The 18,648-nt window shown below is 36.2% G+C and overlaps 1 pseudogene; it reads left to right on the forward strand.

Annotated features, from left to right (window-relative positions):
* LOC102491071 (hsc70-interacting protein-like) overlaps positions 1-18,648 on the forward strand; it is a 123,300-nt pseudogene that overhangs the window by 19,782 nt on the left and 84,870 nt on the right.

An 18,648-nucleotide genomic window follows, 5' to 3' on the forward strand; every position in this document is an offset into this window, starting at 1 on the left:
GTCCCCAAATATCTTCTTTTTTTGAGTTATTGTACTTTTTAGCTGTAGAAACCTCAGGCAAGTTATATAACCTCTGTGACTTGAAGTCTCTATAGGCAAAATGAAGATAAAAATATCTGTCTTCCCTGTTTTAAAGTCATGAAAATAAAATGAGTTAATCTGAGATAGTTGTCATTTTCTATCAAAAATATTTGATATTTTTGGGACCAGCAGTTAGCACAATGGCTATGTCACTGGACTCCCATGTAGTTGATCGTGGTTCGAGTCCCGGATCCGGTGGCTTAAACTCATGCTGAGCGTGTGTGCGTGGGTACCCAAGATCCTGAGAGGAGAATGGAAGAGAAGGGATTTTGCCATGGCCATCCTTCCTGGGGGGTGATTTCTCGCTTTCTGTCTCTCTCTGTCTGTCTTTCTGACAAGCGCACGTGCCCTATAGCAAAAACCTCTCAAAAAAAAAAAAAAATTGAAATGTTATTGCCTATCTAGCTTTTCATATTCTTACAATTTTATTCATAAATTATCTAAACTTATGTAATACACTTTTGATTGTGAGATAATGTTTGATAAACCTTATTAGGTAATCTTTTCCTCACAAAGTTATTTCATTTTAAATTCATGACAAGTGTTAATTTAGTGATTTATTATCATACCACATCTGTTATAAATGCTTCATAGGATGCAGTTATAGAACAGAGAGCAAACATTTCATTCGCTCATAAAACCACACCTGAAAGAGGTTGAAAAACGCCTCTGACATCAGATGAAATAATTTCGAGCCACAGAGGAGTTTGTACAATTCAGCAGAGAAATCAAAAGCTCAAAGAGGGATGGAAGGAGACAAAATGAGGTGAAACTGTAATTATGAAAGGCAAGTTACCAGATAGTTCATTTATCACATAGCACACCTGTGCAATTGCTGCACTTTACATATGCGTAATTATAATTCGGTATTCAAGAAGTATTGAAAAGATTTGCACCAAGCGATTTTAAACACAAACATTACACTTTAAAATTTATATAAAACTTGAAGTTTGTATCGACACTAGTAGAGTTGTAAATGAGCAATCACTGGTCTGAGCTACACAGAAATATCAGTAAATAAATAAATAAATAAGATCAGAAAGAACAAGTACATAAGTGAACCTCCCAAAAGGAAAAAGGAAAAGTATGTGGGTATATGTGTGTGTGCATTTAAGATGTATAGATATTTATTGAGCAGGCTTGTCAAGAGATTGTATTTGTATCCTAAGTCTTTCATTGCACATGTACACACACATGTTCAGAGTGAAGAAAGTACAGATGTTTAATATACTGTCACCATCAGGATCCATTTACTTAATAATTTGTGAAAACACAATCAAATGTTGCCAAGTCATATTCTCTAAACCACCTGTAAAGAGAAGAGGGAAAATTGGACCAGCCTCTAGAGTCTGAAGCTTCTTAAAATAAGCCATGAATTGCCCTTTTTAATCAGGACACCAGGGAAGAGAACGATTTTTTTCGAGTGCGGGCACTTCAGAATTCCCGGTGTCAAGTGGCAGTCCACAGGCTTCAGGAGCCAGGTTCTTCTCCCTTGAAGAAGTTTCTGTGCATGTACATTAGATGCTTACAAGCTCTTGAATGCAGCCTATTATAAGGACCACAAAGAAGAGATCAGTGAAAAGAATTTCTTACAGAAATAGGCATTACCCCAGGAGCCATTTTTAGGCTGGGAGTAATAGAAAGATAAAATAGAAAGGTTATGGCCTTCATTCTTCATCTCCATACAAGTTGATGGCTTATTCTTGATATAAACCCTTCTGGCTAAAATATAGACTTTAAAAAAATTGAAAACAGCAGACTAGTGAAGTGTATGTGTGTCGAGGTAGGGAGTGGTTCCTGTGAAGCAGAGCTCCGATTACACAGAGGGTGTCAGTCCTTTCTTTGCTACAAAATTTATTTTGTGGTACTTACTCTTGGAGCCGTCCACCTATATCCATTCCCAGTATGAGTTCATCAATTAATTCGAACTATTTTTGAATCAAGAAGAAAAGTACAGTTCGACTTAGATCAAAAAACTGCTAATAATTTCTGTCTGTATGTTGTTACACTCATACATTTTCATTTGGCTCACACATGAAAATTCTGAAGTCGCTTCCTAAATGCACCTCAAAAAAACTAACATTCTAATCTCAGTGGCATCTCAGTTATTACATAAAAAATAATGTATGTAATTTACTTTCCCTTTTAAATATTCCATTAGTTATTAATTACCCTGTTTTATGCATGCTATTTAACTCACTTTCATCCTAACCTGCCCTTAATTCAATTCTCAGTGACTAAGTATAATCAATTGATGGCAATTCACACAAAGTAAGAGAGAAAAAAATGAGAATCATGACCTTTCCAATTTTAGCCCAATTCAGGAAATGGCTTCATTTACTTCATGATGGACTATATACCTAATGAACTAAACCATAATAGAACTTCACGAGGTTTTTCTACAAGGTTCCCATGACAAAAAGGAAGTTTTTCTAAAGTGAATCTGAGGACTCTTATGGGTTCTGAAGTCATTCACTTTTGCCAGCACATATACATACAGGAAAATACAAGGAATATATGTATATTATTGTAGAATATATGATATAATGTAATATATGGTATTATACAATATAGTACTATGTAACATACCTGATATACAGTAACTATTTTAAAGGTGATAACAATAATTTGTTCACATTTAGCCATTATCTTTATAACTAGCCTAAATTTTCTAAATCTACATTTTTCTTGGGCTTTTCCCCAGGTAATTAAAACATTTAAACTTCTATGCATTACTATGTTCCAGAAATTGTTCCATGTTCTTTAAAGTATAATTTCATAACCACTCGGCTAATTTTCATATACCCTATGTGAGAAGGAAGAACCCTAGTCTATTATCATGTCCCATTACCCTTCTGACAATGGACGAAGTTAGAGTTCAGAGAGGAAATCTCGACAGATACAAGTTACAAGCTTGCCAGTGTCAGAGCCTGTCAATTTAGGCATCTTAACTTCTTTCCTCTTGGGACAGGTAACTTGCAGCTCAGAGAAGAAATTCTCTGTGGCAGACACTGTGGAAATTATGCTTGTTGGTGCTCACAGGACAAGCAGGTAAGGATTACAAAGTATGGAGAGAGTATATAGGGTGGGGAACCTGAAGGGACAGTGGAAGCTAGGCGAGGCAGTTGAATAGAGTACCAGGGGCAGCACACATTAAAAGTACTACCTTGAGCACTGTATTCATGCTTAGAAAACCACGTTGTACACTCTAAAGGTATACACTAATTTAAAAAATCAAGACAGATGGAAAATTGAAAAAAAAAAGTATTCCTTGAGCAACTTAATGTTTCCAAGCACATATCTTTTCCTAAAGTTTGAATAAGTGAGTAATCAGATGACACGTATGGGTCTCTTATTTTGCCAAGTAATTTTTTTTATTTTTAATTTTTTTAAGAATTATTTTATTTAACTTTATTTGTTTCAATTTGACCAGAGAGGGACAGAGTGAGAGAAAGAGAAAGAGAGAGAGAGGGAGAAAGAGAGAGAGAGAAAGCAAGAAAGCAAGTCACCAAGCCCATAACTTGAACTGAGGTTGACGGTGTGGGCATCCGGCGTGTTAACCACCATGCCATCTGCTGACTCCTCTAAGTGATATTTTTAACAGATAAAAAACTTACACAAACAACAGATCTAGTCTCTAAGATAAGAGAGTTAAAACTGGAGCTGGAATAGGAACACTTTTGACACACTATGCTGATTAATTTCTACTTTATCTAAATCAGAGGGTTGTTTTGAAAAATCAAATTAAGTAATTATCTAAAATATATCATTGAAACTTGTTTGAATCCCATTTTCTTTGAGGTGGAATGTTTTTCCAGGACTTCCCATTTTAAAACTGGATGGGTCTTGAGAAAATGGAATGAATTGGCCATTCTAGTTTGTTTGTATATGTAATGTATTATATTTGTTTATAGAAATTCTTTTTTTTTTTTGAGAGGTTTTTGCTATAGGGCGCGTGCGCTTGCCAGACAGACAGAGAGAGACAGAGAGACAGAAAGCAAGAAATCACCCCGCAGGGGGGATGACCACGCCGCAATCCCTTCTCCTCCATTCTCCTCTTGGGATCTTGGGCACGCACGCACACACACCTGGTGTGAGTTTTAAGCCACCGGGTCCAGGACGTGAACTACGGTCGACTACATGGGAGTCCAGCAACATAGCCATTACGCTAACTGCTGGTCCCTTTGTTTATAGAAATTCTGTGGACAGAGGTTAAGGATATTTTGAGTTGAAAAGGTGCAATTTCTACATCAAACTGAAGACTATCTGAGATTCAAACTGAAAAACATTGTGCCTTCAGGGTCAAAGCCTGAGAGCAGTAGCTCATGCACAGTTTAGAGAATACCCACAGGTAAGAACCAGCGATGGGTTCAAAGGTATAGACAGTGAAAGAATTCAGCTTATCTGTGAAAGAAAAAGAGAAGTCCTGACCAAAAAAAAAATATATATATATATTAAACCAAGCCAGGATGAATTTATCTTAAACAGGGCATTTATAATTTAACATTGTTTTACATTTTCATTTAATTCTGTTAATTGTTATGTTTTGCTTTCAAACATTTCTGCTGAAGTAAAAAGAATGAAGAGAAGAAAGGCCAGTGAATTTAAAGGAGAAATGATCAAATTTTTGTAAAGAATTATTTATAATCATCCTTCAATTTGATGAGAGAGAGAGAGACAGACAGAGAGAGAGACAGAGAGGAGAGTGAGAAGGCAAGCCTCCAGGTCTAGTACTTGAACCAGGATTGGCCGTTTGGGAGTCCAACACCTTAACCACCATGCCACCTGCCAGTCCCAAAATCAGTTTTATAGACCTTAATTTTCTGAGAAGTAAAACTAAAAATTCAAGCATGACAAATGTTACATATTCTGTTTATATACACATTCAATCTCATTACCATTAAGTATTTCTTTTACTATGATTTATGTTACAGTAAATGGATTTCCAGCATTGCTCAAGAAATGAGAATTATTTTATTTATTTATTTATTTGTTTGTTTGTTTGTTTATTGACTTGTTTATTTATGAGAGATTTTTCCTATAGGGCACGTGCACTCACTGGAGAGACAGAAAGCGAGAAATCACCCCTCCCCTCAGGGGGATGACCATGTTGCAAGCTCTTCTCCTCCATTCTCCTCTCAGGATTTTGGGCATGCATATACATACACCTGGCCTGAGATTTAAGTCACGGGGTCCAGTACTCAAACCACGGTCGACTACATGGGAGTCCAGCAACATAAGCATTACGCCATCTGCTGGTGGCATAATGACTAATTCACATGATGTGAATTCTAGTCTCAAACCCACAACAATGACAATGACATTGAGTCAACCACTATAATTTTCATGTGGCTCCTTTTTAAAGTAGGGACTTTGCACTCATAGATCTCCAAATTTCCTTCCAGTTTAAATCTATAATGCTGCTATCACAAAATTAAGATTACTGTTTTTTTGGATTTTGCTTTACTTTTGTTCCTCACACTAGAAATATAGCATCCTCAGCCAAGCAGTGATATTGGGGAAGTAAGCAGCAAGGGCCGACTGATCATCTCGAGACTGTGAGATCTGGGATCTCTTTAAATCCCACCTCCAGAACTTTTTAACCAGAGGACCTTGAAGGCATAACTTTTAGAAGTACAAGATAGCTTCTTTGAAAATCAGGTAAATCATACCCAACTCACAATGACTGTAAAACTTGAGATGATGTGACGATGTTTGACACGTGGTATGTGGTTCAGATTTGTTTTTTGCCCTTGGTTGCTTTCCCTCCAGGTTCTACTTGCATAATAATTATCTTGTACTTAAACAATTAAAATATCATGAATGACTTGCAACATAGTAAGTTTCTACTCTCCAGTTATAATGAATATTTATGAGGAGACTTCAAAGAGTTCAAGGAAAAATTAATTTAACATCTATGTTTATTTTGGAGCAAAAATTTTAAAGGTAATGCATTTTTTCATAACATGCATTTTTACGATATTTTGGATGGCTTCTTGAATCTCCAACCCTAACAGAGAGATCACCTGTGTGTCATCATTCTGACCCATCTTTTAAACCCTAGATTAATCTTTCTTCATAACAACATTTTATAATAAAGTGAAATAAATAATGCAAATATGTAGTCTATAGCAATATAAATTTCCCTTTTGAATTTCTATAAATACTTATTCCTAACGATTCCCTGGCAATTTCAGTGACAGTATAAGTGATTTAAATTACAGCATTTTGGCTTAATGAAAATAGTTAAAGCTACTATGGTTATTTATTGTAGAAATTGTAAAGCAAAATCCAAAAAAACTGTAATCTTAATTTTGTGATAGCAATTGCAAACCACTTCTTTTTTCTCCTCACAGTAATGTTAATTTGTTCTGGTAGTAGCAGAAGAAAGCAGTTGTCCTATCACATTAGCCACTCTGTTGGCAAAGAATTATTTTAATTCCTCATTGAATTTATATGGAATGCATTAGAAGCAGATTCTGTTCTTGACTGGCTCAGTTTACTCATTCCAAGTATTTATGCATGTATAAATATACATGTGTATCTCCAATATAATTATTTAATGCAGATGCATCACATACACATACATATACTTCACATAAGTAATGCTTACAAAATAAATTAACTGTATCCATAGGTGTTGTTTTCATTCAAATCACACTGGCATTGTTAACATTGTGAACACTGTCCTAATTTGAGAAATCAATCTCAAAAGGGGCTGAACAAATTCCAATTTGCAATACCATGTAGGTTTATATGAAAAGGGTTATCATTTTTTTAATGAGTGGTGTTTTGACCCCTCATTCAAGGTCAGACTGTGAAAATGTTAAAATGACTCATGAGGCATGAATATTCATTTGCCACACAGATATATACGCACCGGTCTTTGTTTTCATGTAAGTTACTGTTGAGGCAAAGATTTCTCATTATAAGAAAATTTTTGTGCTTGAAATCTGTTGCTAGCTTATCAAAGCACCTGTATGTTTTTACAACACGTACGGCATTCAATCCAGAATGCCACATGGATAGCACTTTGGCACTCTGAAATATACACCCAAGATATGTCCCTCCTGAAATGAGATGATGAATTTGTGATCTATTTTTATCATGGTTCAAAAGGCCTTTATGCAGAGTTGAGAATCCATAGTCTGGGACTGAACCATAGCTCTCCTCCCATTTTTAAGGTGCTTCTTCCTGCACCATTCCCCAGCTCAGTCTGTCTTCTCTCCACTAAATTGCTACAAAAATGCTCTTATTGGCCTACCCGATTCTAGTCTTGTCTGCCTCTTTCAAATGTTTTCCACATTGCAATCAAACTTGATCATGTTTCTCTCTTGATTAAAAGCATTTAACGGTCTACCAAAGCCTTCAGGATAAAGTTCAAAATAATTCATATGACTGAAGCATCCCATGATGTTGTGTCTTCTTTCTCTTCTGCCTTGTGATCTCTGATCCAGTCACACTGAGACACATGCAATTCCCAGAATAATTGTTGACCCTTCTCCCCCAACTCCCCATCTGCCTCTAGAGCTTCACTGGGGAATTCTAAGTTTCTTCTTGTTAATATAGCCATGATTCCCTTTAAAAAGTCCTTCCTGACACATACCCCCCTCAACTTCTCTAAAAAGCTAATGAAATACCCTTATATGGTATCATAGATCTTGTATTTATCCATAGGACTTGATTTACTTCTTTGTTTTACCCATAAGATTTCCTCATAAGCTCTTTGTGTGTGGAGATTATATCTTATATTTCTAACAAAATACTCAGCAATTAATAGATATATGTTGTTTAAAGAATGAATAGAAATAATTAAAGTTATTTATTACACAAGTCACATGTTTATGAGATATTATTAATTTAAAGGTCAAATGAGAACCTTATTCCAAAGGTAAGAAATATGCCCTCCTCAACAAATAAGTAATCAAAAAATTTAAACTCTCTCTACATTACTTTATAAAAATCTTTACAATTCATCTTTTTTAGACACTTTTAAATTTATTTTCATTTGAAATCCTTTTTAACCAATTATACCAACAAGAAAAACCAAGATAAACAATAATTTTAAAAACTTATTCCTCCTTTTTTTTACTTTTTCAAGGAAAGCAAATATAGACAAGACAAGCTGTCTTCCTGCCTTTGTTAATCACTCTCCATGTAACTTGTTCAATTATATTGTCTTAATCACTTCACGTACTGTTGTGGTTATCTACTGCAGAATTAACAAATTTTCCCCAATTTAATGACAAAAAGTGATGATCACTTATTACCATCTCTCAGGGTTCCAGGAGTTGACAGAGCTCAGCTCATTGGTTGTTGCTCAGAGCCTCTCATGTGGTTGTAGATAGATGGTTGGGTTAGAGTTATTTTGATCGCTTCCTTATTCACATGTCCAAATATGGGTGCTCTTAGCTTGGACTTCAGTAGGAGCCCTCTAATAAAGCATGTACACATGGGCTCCCCATGTTGACTGGGTTTCCTCATAGCATGAAGGTCAGGTTCCAAATAGGAGCCCAGCAGAAGCTGTATTGCCTTTCCTAACCTAGTTACAGGAGTCAGCAATTTTATTTCTTCCTCATTTTACTTCTTAGAAAGAAAGTTGTGGTTCTGTTCCATACACACACACACACACACACACACACACACACACACACACACTTCATGATAGAACACATGTATGCACATGAGAGAATGAAAGAGAGTGAAAAGCACCCTCCAAAGGGCTTATTACACCATAATACCCTCCTTCCAGTCTGCCAAGATCCTGGTTATATATTCACATACCAAGCCACAGTTGGCATGTGCCTTCTAACTCTGCAGTCTGGTGTGCTACCAACTGTGTCTCAGAGTCTGGCTGAATCCACATTTAAAGGGAAGGGAACTGGACTCCATTGCTTGAGGAATGGAAGGTCCAAAAACCTGTGGGCATGTTTAAGAACTATCAAATTTATCTAACCTCTTGTTTCAAAACATGTTTCCTTTTTAATTGGCATAGACCTTCATGCATCCATCTCCACAGATAAGTTTCCTGAGTATTTTGTTTTCTATTCTCAATACCCCTCTGTGTGCATGTTTTAGTTTATATCTGTGAGGTGAACTCAGCCTGTTGTAGAAATAGATGTGCACTAGCACTTATAATCATGTGGATATAAACCTGCTTTTGCTGGATCCGAAAAGATGGGCAGATGTGTGGTCACATGGGTGAAAGTATAGAGGCATTCCATTGTGAACTTCTAATTTCCATCATACATTCCCATTTTCTTTCTTTTTTTTTTTTTATTGCCTACTACAGCTATTGTCCTGCACCAAACATAAACACATAACAAACAAACAAACAAACAAGCAAAAGCTTTAAAGGGCATGAACAGTGGCACAGAAGTAGAATGAAATGCTTTTCAAGGCTGCCTACGTGGGAGAGTTTAGGGTTGCATCCAAAGACCTCCCTGAGTACACTAAGCCCACAGATGCCTGTGATCTGAGAATGGTTGGTGCTGGGCGTGAATCACAGCCTGCAGACCCTTCCTGGTTCTCTCTATTTCTCTCTGTTTTGTTCAAGAAATAAATACATTAATACATTTTATAAAGAAAAAGCTTTAAAATATCTCTTTATAATTTGAAAATAATACTTTCCTTATATTGTGCATTACTTTTTCTAAGTCAAGTGAGCCAGCTACATAGCCTCATGGCTAAGAGAGCTAGATCCCGCATCACTGGCCTCAGTTTGAATCCTAGGCCCTGTGGCTTAAAACCACATTGGGTACAAGTGCTTGCCTATCCCAGATCCTAACAGGATGGAGAAATGGAGGAGTAGTGGAGGAGTAGGGATTGTGGTGTGACCATTCTCCTTTGAGGGGATGCTTTCTATTTCTCCCTTTCTCTGTCTCTCATCTCTCTCTGGCAAGCACACACATTCTTTAGTATTTTTTAAAGAAAGAATATAGGCTGTCTTGTAAATATTCTGTAAAGGATAATGAAGTATTCTGAAAACAATGGTGATGGTCACACAACATTGTTTATATAACTAATGTCACTGTGTTGAATTGTTTCCATAAAAATCTCTCTCTCTCTCTCTCTGTATTCATCACATATGTATTCACCACAATTTAAAAACATTAGTAATTTTAAATACCAAAAGCCATTGGCTCATATACTTAAAAAGAGTGAATAGTATAGTATGTAAATTATATCTCAACAATGTATTTTAAAAATTGTTCAGGAAATAGACAGAACTTTTATTTATTTTCCACAATTGCAGGGAAAGGAGATTGGAGTCATATTCCATTAATCATAAAATAAATAAGATTAGATATTGTTCAACAAATGTATTCAAGAAGTGATATGAGACTTATTGGTTTATACACACACACACACACACACACACACTTTTTTTTTTTTTTTTGCTATAGGATGAATGCGCTTGCCAGAAAGACAGAGAGAACTAGAGAGACAGAAAGCGAGAAATTACCCCCACAGGGGGGATGGCCATGCCACAGTCCCTTCTCCTCCATTCTCCTCTCGAGATCCTGGGCACACACGCACACGTGCCCAGCATGAGTTTAAGCCAACTGTCCAGGACTCGAACCACGGTCAACTACATGGGAGTCCAGTGACATAGTCATAGTCATTACGCTAACTGCTGGTCCCCCTGACACACACTTTTATTGGCCTGTTACTCAAGTATTTATGTGGGCTTTTAGCCCCCAGAGATTTCTGTCTTTGTGGACAATAATCAGAAGCTTTTCTAATCCTGAAAAACTGGTTGCACTGTGTCGATGCTTGCTTTCTGTGGCATCGTATATATGGCAAAAGAACAGGCACTGCACCTAACCTAAAAGATATCTACGTCAGCCAGTGAGTTGTTATATATGACTTATGCAGAAATTCTTTTCAATGTAATATATCACCTTTTCCTCTTTTTTATTTCCATCATTAAAATCTTGGCTCCTGAGTGAAAACATGAGAGTGAAATTAACATGGAAAAATATATGTGGAACGAAAAGTAAAAAAGTAAAAACATACAGGTGTGGAATTTTGTGTTAGGATTTGTTGTCATTTTAGGCTGTGCTCGAGGATTAAAAATAGTTACCCAATTCAACCACCCACTTTCAGTGAGGTGCAGTAAAAGCTTTTCAGTAGTGTAGCAAAACAATGGGCTCTCACTATGGAGAGAGCGTCCTGTTTTAATTTACTCCAGTCTTACTAATCTCATCTTACTCTGTCAGGGTCATCCATTCATAGTACCTCCTTTTACTAGATTTCAGCATGTCAGTGGACAGAAAATTGTATCTGATTTGATTAATGTAAGTAGGCTCTTTTGGCACCGACTCATGCCTGTTCAGAACATATAGAAAATTTGTCAGGGGTTGGCTTCATGGCCTAGTCCCACATGGTGGACTGCATGGTTTGAATCCTGGCCTCGGGAACTTGAAAAACATACTGGCACATGTACTTGTGTGCCAACAATCCTTATAGGGTGGAGAAATGAGAAGAGATTGTGCTGTGACCCCCATCAAGGGGTGCTTTCTCCCTTTCTATATATCTCAGTGTCTTTCTCTCGTGAGTATATATGCCCTGTGGCCAAAGCAAAACAAAAAATAAATCAAAAAATGTGTTTGAAACTCAAGATGCAGACCTTATTTGATTATACTACTGGAAATCTCATATAGCCCTAAATTGGGTCTCTAGAAAGTAAACAGCTAAACTAATGTAACATCTTAAAATCAAAACAAAGCAAATTACACACACACACACACACACACACACATGCACGCATGCACACACACACACACACAGGCACATACCACAAAGGATATAAGCTGGCATAACTATCCCCCCAAAAAAATTTTGAATTAGACCACCAAAAAGTACATGTTATATAACCAATATGTCCTATTTCATTATTTTAGGAGTATATCAGTTACATGGTGTTTCGTTTTATTACTTTTTTTAAGAACTATTTTATTTAACTCTATGTATGTATATATGTATTTATTTAATTTTTTTGAACAGAGAGGGACAGAGCAAAGGCAAGGGAGAGAGAGAGAAAGTGAGAAAACAAGCCACTAGGTCCAGGCCGCGAACTGCAATCGGCCATGTGAGAGTCCACTGTCCTTAACTACCATGCCACCTGCTGGCCCTGGTTCAATTACTGTTAATGATGAACTTAATATGACTTCAAACCCTTATCTCTAGAGTTGTATAAAATAAAATATAGTGTGAATTCCAAGGTCTAAGAGGGCAGGTTAAATGGCCTACTACATATTTCCTGTTTCCTGTGACTTAATATCCCTAAGCCAAGGAACCACAGACGTGGTTATAAATACCTATCAGATTCTCTTTCTTTTTTTTTTTTTTGGAGAGGTTTTTGCTATAGGGAGCGTGTGCTCGCCAGACAGACAGAGACAGAGAGAAAGCGAGAAATCACCACCACCACCCCCCCCCCGGGGGATGCCCACGCCACAATCCCTTCTCCTTTCTCCTCTCAGGATCTTGGGCACGCACACACACGCACCCGGCGTGAGTTTTAAGCCATTGGATCCCAGACGTGAACCGCGGTCAACTACGTGGGAGTCCAGTGACATAGCCATTATGCTAACTGCTGGTCCCAATATCTATCAGATTTTGAAAAATAACTTTTTTCCATAATTCAAAGTCATAGTTGATAATGATACCTCCTATTTGCATTAGTCACAGTAGATGATAAATACAGTGGACATTGATAGCGCACTCTCTCAACCTGTATAGCCTATATGTAAGCTAAATAGTCTACACATAAGATAATAGTGCCCTTTTCTTTCAAATAGTTGTTTGTCTCTTTTTCATGTAACTAAATGGCACATCCTAATGCATTCCTCCAAAATAAAGGTAATAATATTTTCGTCTATAAGAAACAAAACTACCAGAAATTTCACAAATCGAAAGTTCCTTGGCAAAATTCAAAGGAAAACACTGTCAAGTCACTTATCATAGGCTAAGTTTGCGATATAAGAGAACAATAAACTGTTTTAATGTGTCCTCTTATTTCCCAGTATCTCCCAAGGACTGTTTTCTAATATTACGAAAACTGGAAGAGGATTCTCAGCCTTATCAGACCTACTTCCCCTTTTATTACAAATATCTGACATGTTCTCTACTATTCTGAAATGAAATTCATAGATAATATAATTTACCAGTACATACAATTTCAGAGAATCAACATGATGTCATGACATGTAAAAGAGAAATAAGGAAGATGTAATTTATCATAATGTTCATGTGTAAATGTTTGAGAGCTGCACTAGAATACAAAATGAACTGGTTTTATGTTTGCATCCATTAAAAATATCTTAAATGAAAGAGCTGCAAAACCTACTGATTCAAGTATGTTTTATAGGCTACTCGAATTATGACAAGAGTTTTGGCAATATGATTTTCTGTTAAATGATAAACAATTATTTTACATTTCTGAACAAAATAAAGTGCAATAACCTCTAGAATTATGCAATATTTATGTCCCAAGTACCTTCAGTATACATCATACTCATGCAAAAACCAAATTACTTTGTGTTTATATGTATAAGAGAGTTATGTTCTACACTCAATAAATTAAAATAGGTCTGTGATCCACAAATGTATCTAGGGAAATATTTCAAAATCCTGCAAAAATTAAGACACGTTTTCAACATGCTGTTTTTCTTAGACAATTCTGGATAGCTCACACCCCAGGGTCACTCCCCCAAATGATTATTTTCCTCCAAACCTGTGACAATCCAAAACATTTTAATGAATTTTCAAAATTCTTCATAATTTGAAAGGAAGTACCACTTTTTCTCCCTTTTTTAGAGGTTTTTTTGCCATAGAGGAAGTGCACTCTTCAGAGAGAGAGAGGGCAAAAAAATCACCCCCCCCCACACACACACACATGGGGTATGGCCATGCAGCAATCCATTCCCATCCATTCTCCTCTTGAACCACAGTCAGCCATGTGGGAGTCCAACAATATAACCACTATGACATGTACCGTCCCCAGTGCCATTTTTAAAAAAAAATGGCACCATAAAGGGTAGTTTATTAAGTGAAGGTAAAACTACAACCCTCCCCACCAGAGGTAAAGGCAGGCACCATTGGGGGAGAGAAGGGTAGCTCAAGGGCTCCAGCAGTTATGTTCCATGGGGTTTGTAATTTCTTTACCTGGTCAACTTGGTTGATCATCAGATAGACCCACTGATTGTTTTCATCCCATTGACTATATCAAAGGTGGATGGGCCCACTGGTTCTTCTCTTCAGCACTTCAAACGTGCCTGGGGCAACTGATTCTTCTCATTGGCTATACCTCTCTTTAGAACCATGCTCTTAGTTTTTCAGAAGGGAGCTACTAAGCCAGGACCCTCAGATAACAGGATTTCCTCGTTCTTCTGATGACCAATGTCAGTACTTAGACTGCTATTCTCCACAGCATGGTCAGATGCACCCACCCTGATGCCTAATTTGTCTGCTGGTTTTTTAAACAGCCAACATATTTCAAGAGACCACCTTCTATCCATAATGGTGCTACCTAAAAATTAACAAGGAAAGCCACAGACATTTTCTCCTGATTTGGAGCCAAAATTCTTCCTGAAGTTTTGTAACTCTTCTAACTCCTATTGATCAATTGATGTTCTCTCAAACCTTGATCCCAAGAATCATTTGCCAGTGCACTTGTCCCATTTCTTGATACATAGATGTGTCCTAGGCAACAGAATTATTTTGTCCCCTCACTGGACGATTTGTCCGTTCTTCTTCAAAGATCACATTCTCATTGTTATATGACTTCACTCTAATTCTGATGCCCTCTTAGTCTCTTAATAAGGATAAATTTATTTTCCCTAAAGAGCAAATCTATGCCTATTCAGGAATAGTCAAGGTGATTTACAGACTCCCAATTAAGTTCTACTAAATACTGGACTGAGTAATTGAATCTAGAATACTCCTGACCAATACTGGCTGGGAATTTCTGTTCAGACATATGCCATTCAAGAATAGTATCTTCAGCCTGCTTTCATTTTGCTGAAGTCAGTACAGGGAGGGAATTTTGTATGCTGCAAACAAAATTTCACACCAGCTCTTTGTTTCTAGAGTATTCCATGCTTTTATTGTTTTCCCTCCCAGGACAGCATATAAAAATAAGATATTAAGGTAAGCTGAAAGAAAAGGCACACTCTTCTCTGGGCTAGTTTATCCCTACTTTGCCTAAACCTGGAATAATATCCCCCTAGGAAGAAGAATCTGGCCATATGCTATAGGAAGAGGAGAGTAATAATTATCTATCTACAACTGCACGTAAGATCATCATGAGGCTTATTCAAAACAAATGGCATGATATGTCAAGATCAACTCTAGAATAATACCTTAGTCCTATAACTTTTACTATGTATTTTAAGTGGAATTTTTTGTGTGTGACTTTGACAGAAAATAAAATTCTTATTTGTCAAGTTATCATATTCTCTTTTCTTTCTTTTCTTTTCTTTTTTTTTTTTTTTTGTTACTTTCTGCTTTCTCAGGGGAAAGATTTCTGTAACCCCCCCCAGCCTCTGCTCCCTCTCCACCTCCACACATACCCACACACACTCCTATACACCTGTCTGGGTAAAGATAAATAATGACAAGTCTCATTGTGCACTGCCTTTGTTCTGTGATTTGAATCTGTGAACATTTGTCTGTGTTTAGTTGCTGCATGCTGGCACGAGCAAGTGTATTTCTTAATCTATTTCACACGATTACGGCCCAAAGAGAGATCACTCTGCTTTACCTTAATTCTGCTAAAGAGACCTGTGCTTTTCAGGGTGGAGCTTAGAAATAAAAGCAGCAGGAAAGCAAAATGCACTTAATGAAAACACAGCCCACAGCTCAGAGTTTCACACGTCCGTGGAGCCCCTGCAGCTCAGCCGCGACTGCTTTCCAGAGGTATTAAACCTTCCCGCTAATGTTGTAGGCTCAAGTTCACAACACATTAAAAAATGAGACATCTCATTACATGGCATTTTACACGACTGGGTTATCAAGGGATGTGAAATAAAAAGATTTCAGTTCATCTTTTCTTATTCAAGATAGGGCATCCTTTATGGAAATTACATTTCTTCTAGTTGTTTTGTAGAAAGGTGTATAAATGTGTTCGCCATAATAATTATATTATTATTTCTAAAAAGTCTGGTATGTGCCATGCACAATACTTAATTCTTTTAATTGATTTTATTCCTTACCTCCACTATATGAGAAAAATAGAATTAAGTAGAGTTTTTTAGAAAGGCAAGCATCTCCATTGCCTTTAAATTATATCCTCCTTTTAACAAATTAGAACTTTAATATATCCTGAATGTTAAATCTTAACCTGATAACACCTACACTGCTATATTTTAAATTTTATGTGTAAGTTTTAGAGTCACATTTACTTATACATAACTATTTAAATGAATTGAATATAAATCTTGCTATTATATTCCATTGCTTTTATTTAGTTATTGGGTTTTCATGTGGGGAAACACGTTGGACTATGTCTATTTCCAAGACCTAACTTAAATAAAATTTCACAGTGACTTTCTAAGGTTAAAGAATAAGGCCATTCAGTCTAAAAATTTTACTTGCAAATATTTCTTTTGAAATTAAAGTTCTCTTTAATATGGTATTTGAAATGATTTACTCTGTGCTTCTCCTTTGTTTCTTTTAGATATTTTCATTCACTTAAAATTATGATAATAAATATTAAAAGATCAGTCTATGTAAGAAAAGATCACTTGATACTAAAATTATAACTATAAAACCAAGGGCAGTAATAATATGGAAACTATGGCTAAATATAAAAAATATAAAAAGAAACTGGATTACAAAGTGTATTTTATAGCCACTTAAAGACTCACCTAACACAAATATTCAATTGTATGATATTTTATAATCTTCCTGTGTTAAAATTTAGCCTTTTTTGTAGATGCTATGTGCAAACTGTCCATTATTTCTACTTTTTAGTATTTGGAAAAAATTAAAGTAAGTCTGCAATCACAGCAGAAATAGTACAATTTTGAGTAATTTTTTGGATTGCATTTTTCAGAATTTAGAAGAGGAAAATAATGTCTCTGGGGTGCTCTGCCTTCTAGAACATTATCTGTGCAGGTTGTGGCAGAAGGTTTCTGTCCATCAGTTTTGTCCCAATTCATGTATACTTAGGTGGAAGAGACAGAGAAAGAAATTGACCATCAAAGTGTCTAGCTGAGTGTTACCCTTGTTACATAATAATTATCTATCTACAACTGCACGTAAGATCATCATGAGGCTTATTCAAAACAAATGGCATGATATGTCAAGATCAACTCTAGAATAATACCTTAGTCCTATAACTTTTACTATGTATTTTAAGTGGAATTTTTTGTGTGTGACTTTGACAGAAAATAAAATTCTTATTTGTCAAGTTATCATATTCTCTTTTCTTTCTTTTCTTTTTTTTTTTTTTTTTTTGTTACTTTCTGCTTTCTCAGGGGAAAGATTTCTGTAAACCACACCAGCCTCTGCTCCCTCTCCACCTCCACACATACCCACACACACTCCTATACACCTGTCTGGGTAAAGATAAATAATGACAAGTCTCATTGTGCACTGCCTTTGTTCTGTGATTTGAATCTGTGAACATTTGTCTGTGTTTAGTTGCTGCATGCTGGCATGAGCAAGTGTATTTCTTAATCTATTTCACACGATTACGGCCCAAAGAGAGATCACTCTGCTTTACCTTAATTTTGCTAAAGAGACCTGTGCTTTTCAGGGTGGAGCTTAGAAATAAAAGCAGCAGGAAAGCAAAATGCACTTAATGAAAACACAGCCCACAGCTCAGAGTTTCACACGTCCGTGGAGCCCCTGCAGCTCAGCCGCGACTGCTTTCCAGAGGTATTAAACCTTCCCGCTAATGTTGTAGGCTCAAGTTCACAACACATTAAAAAATGAGACATCTCATTACATGGCATTTTACACGACTGGGTTATCAAGGGATGTGAAATAAAAAGATTTCAGTTCATCTTTTCTTATTCAAGATAGGGCATCCTTTATGGAAATTACATTTCTTCTAGTTGTTTTGTAGAAAGGTGTATAAATGTGTTCGCCATAATAATTATATTATTATTTCTAAAAAGTCTGGTATGTGCCATGCACAATACTTAATTCTTTTAATTGATTTTATTCCTTACCTCCACTATATGAGAAAAATAGAATTAAGTAGAGTTTTTTAGAAAGGCAAGCATCTCCATTGCCTTTAAATTATATCCTCCTTTTAACAAATTAGAACTTTAATATATCCTGAATGTTAAATCTTAACCTGATAACACCTACACTGCTATATTTTAAATTTTATGTGTAAGTTTTAGAGTCACATTTACTTATACATAACTATTTAAATGAATTGAATATAAATCTTGCTATTATATTCCATTGCTTTTATTTAGTTATTGGGTTTTCATGTGGGGAAACACGTTGGACTATGTCTATTTCCAAGACCTAACTTAAATAAAATTTCACAGTGACTTTCTAAGGTTAAAGAATAAGGCCATTCAGTCTAAAAATTTTACTTGCAAA

The sequence above is a fragment of the Tupaia chinensis genome, unplaced genomic scaffold, assembly GCF_000334495.1.
Source record: "Tupaia chinensis unplaced genomic scaffold, TupChi_1.0 Scaffold000478_3, whole genome shotgun sequence".
NCBI classification, from domain to species: Eukaryota; Metazoa; Chordata; class Mammalia; order Scandentia; family Tupaiidae; genus Tupaia; species Tupaia belangeri.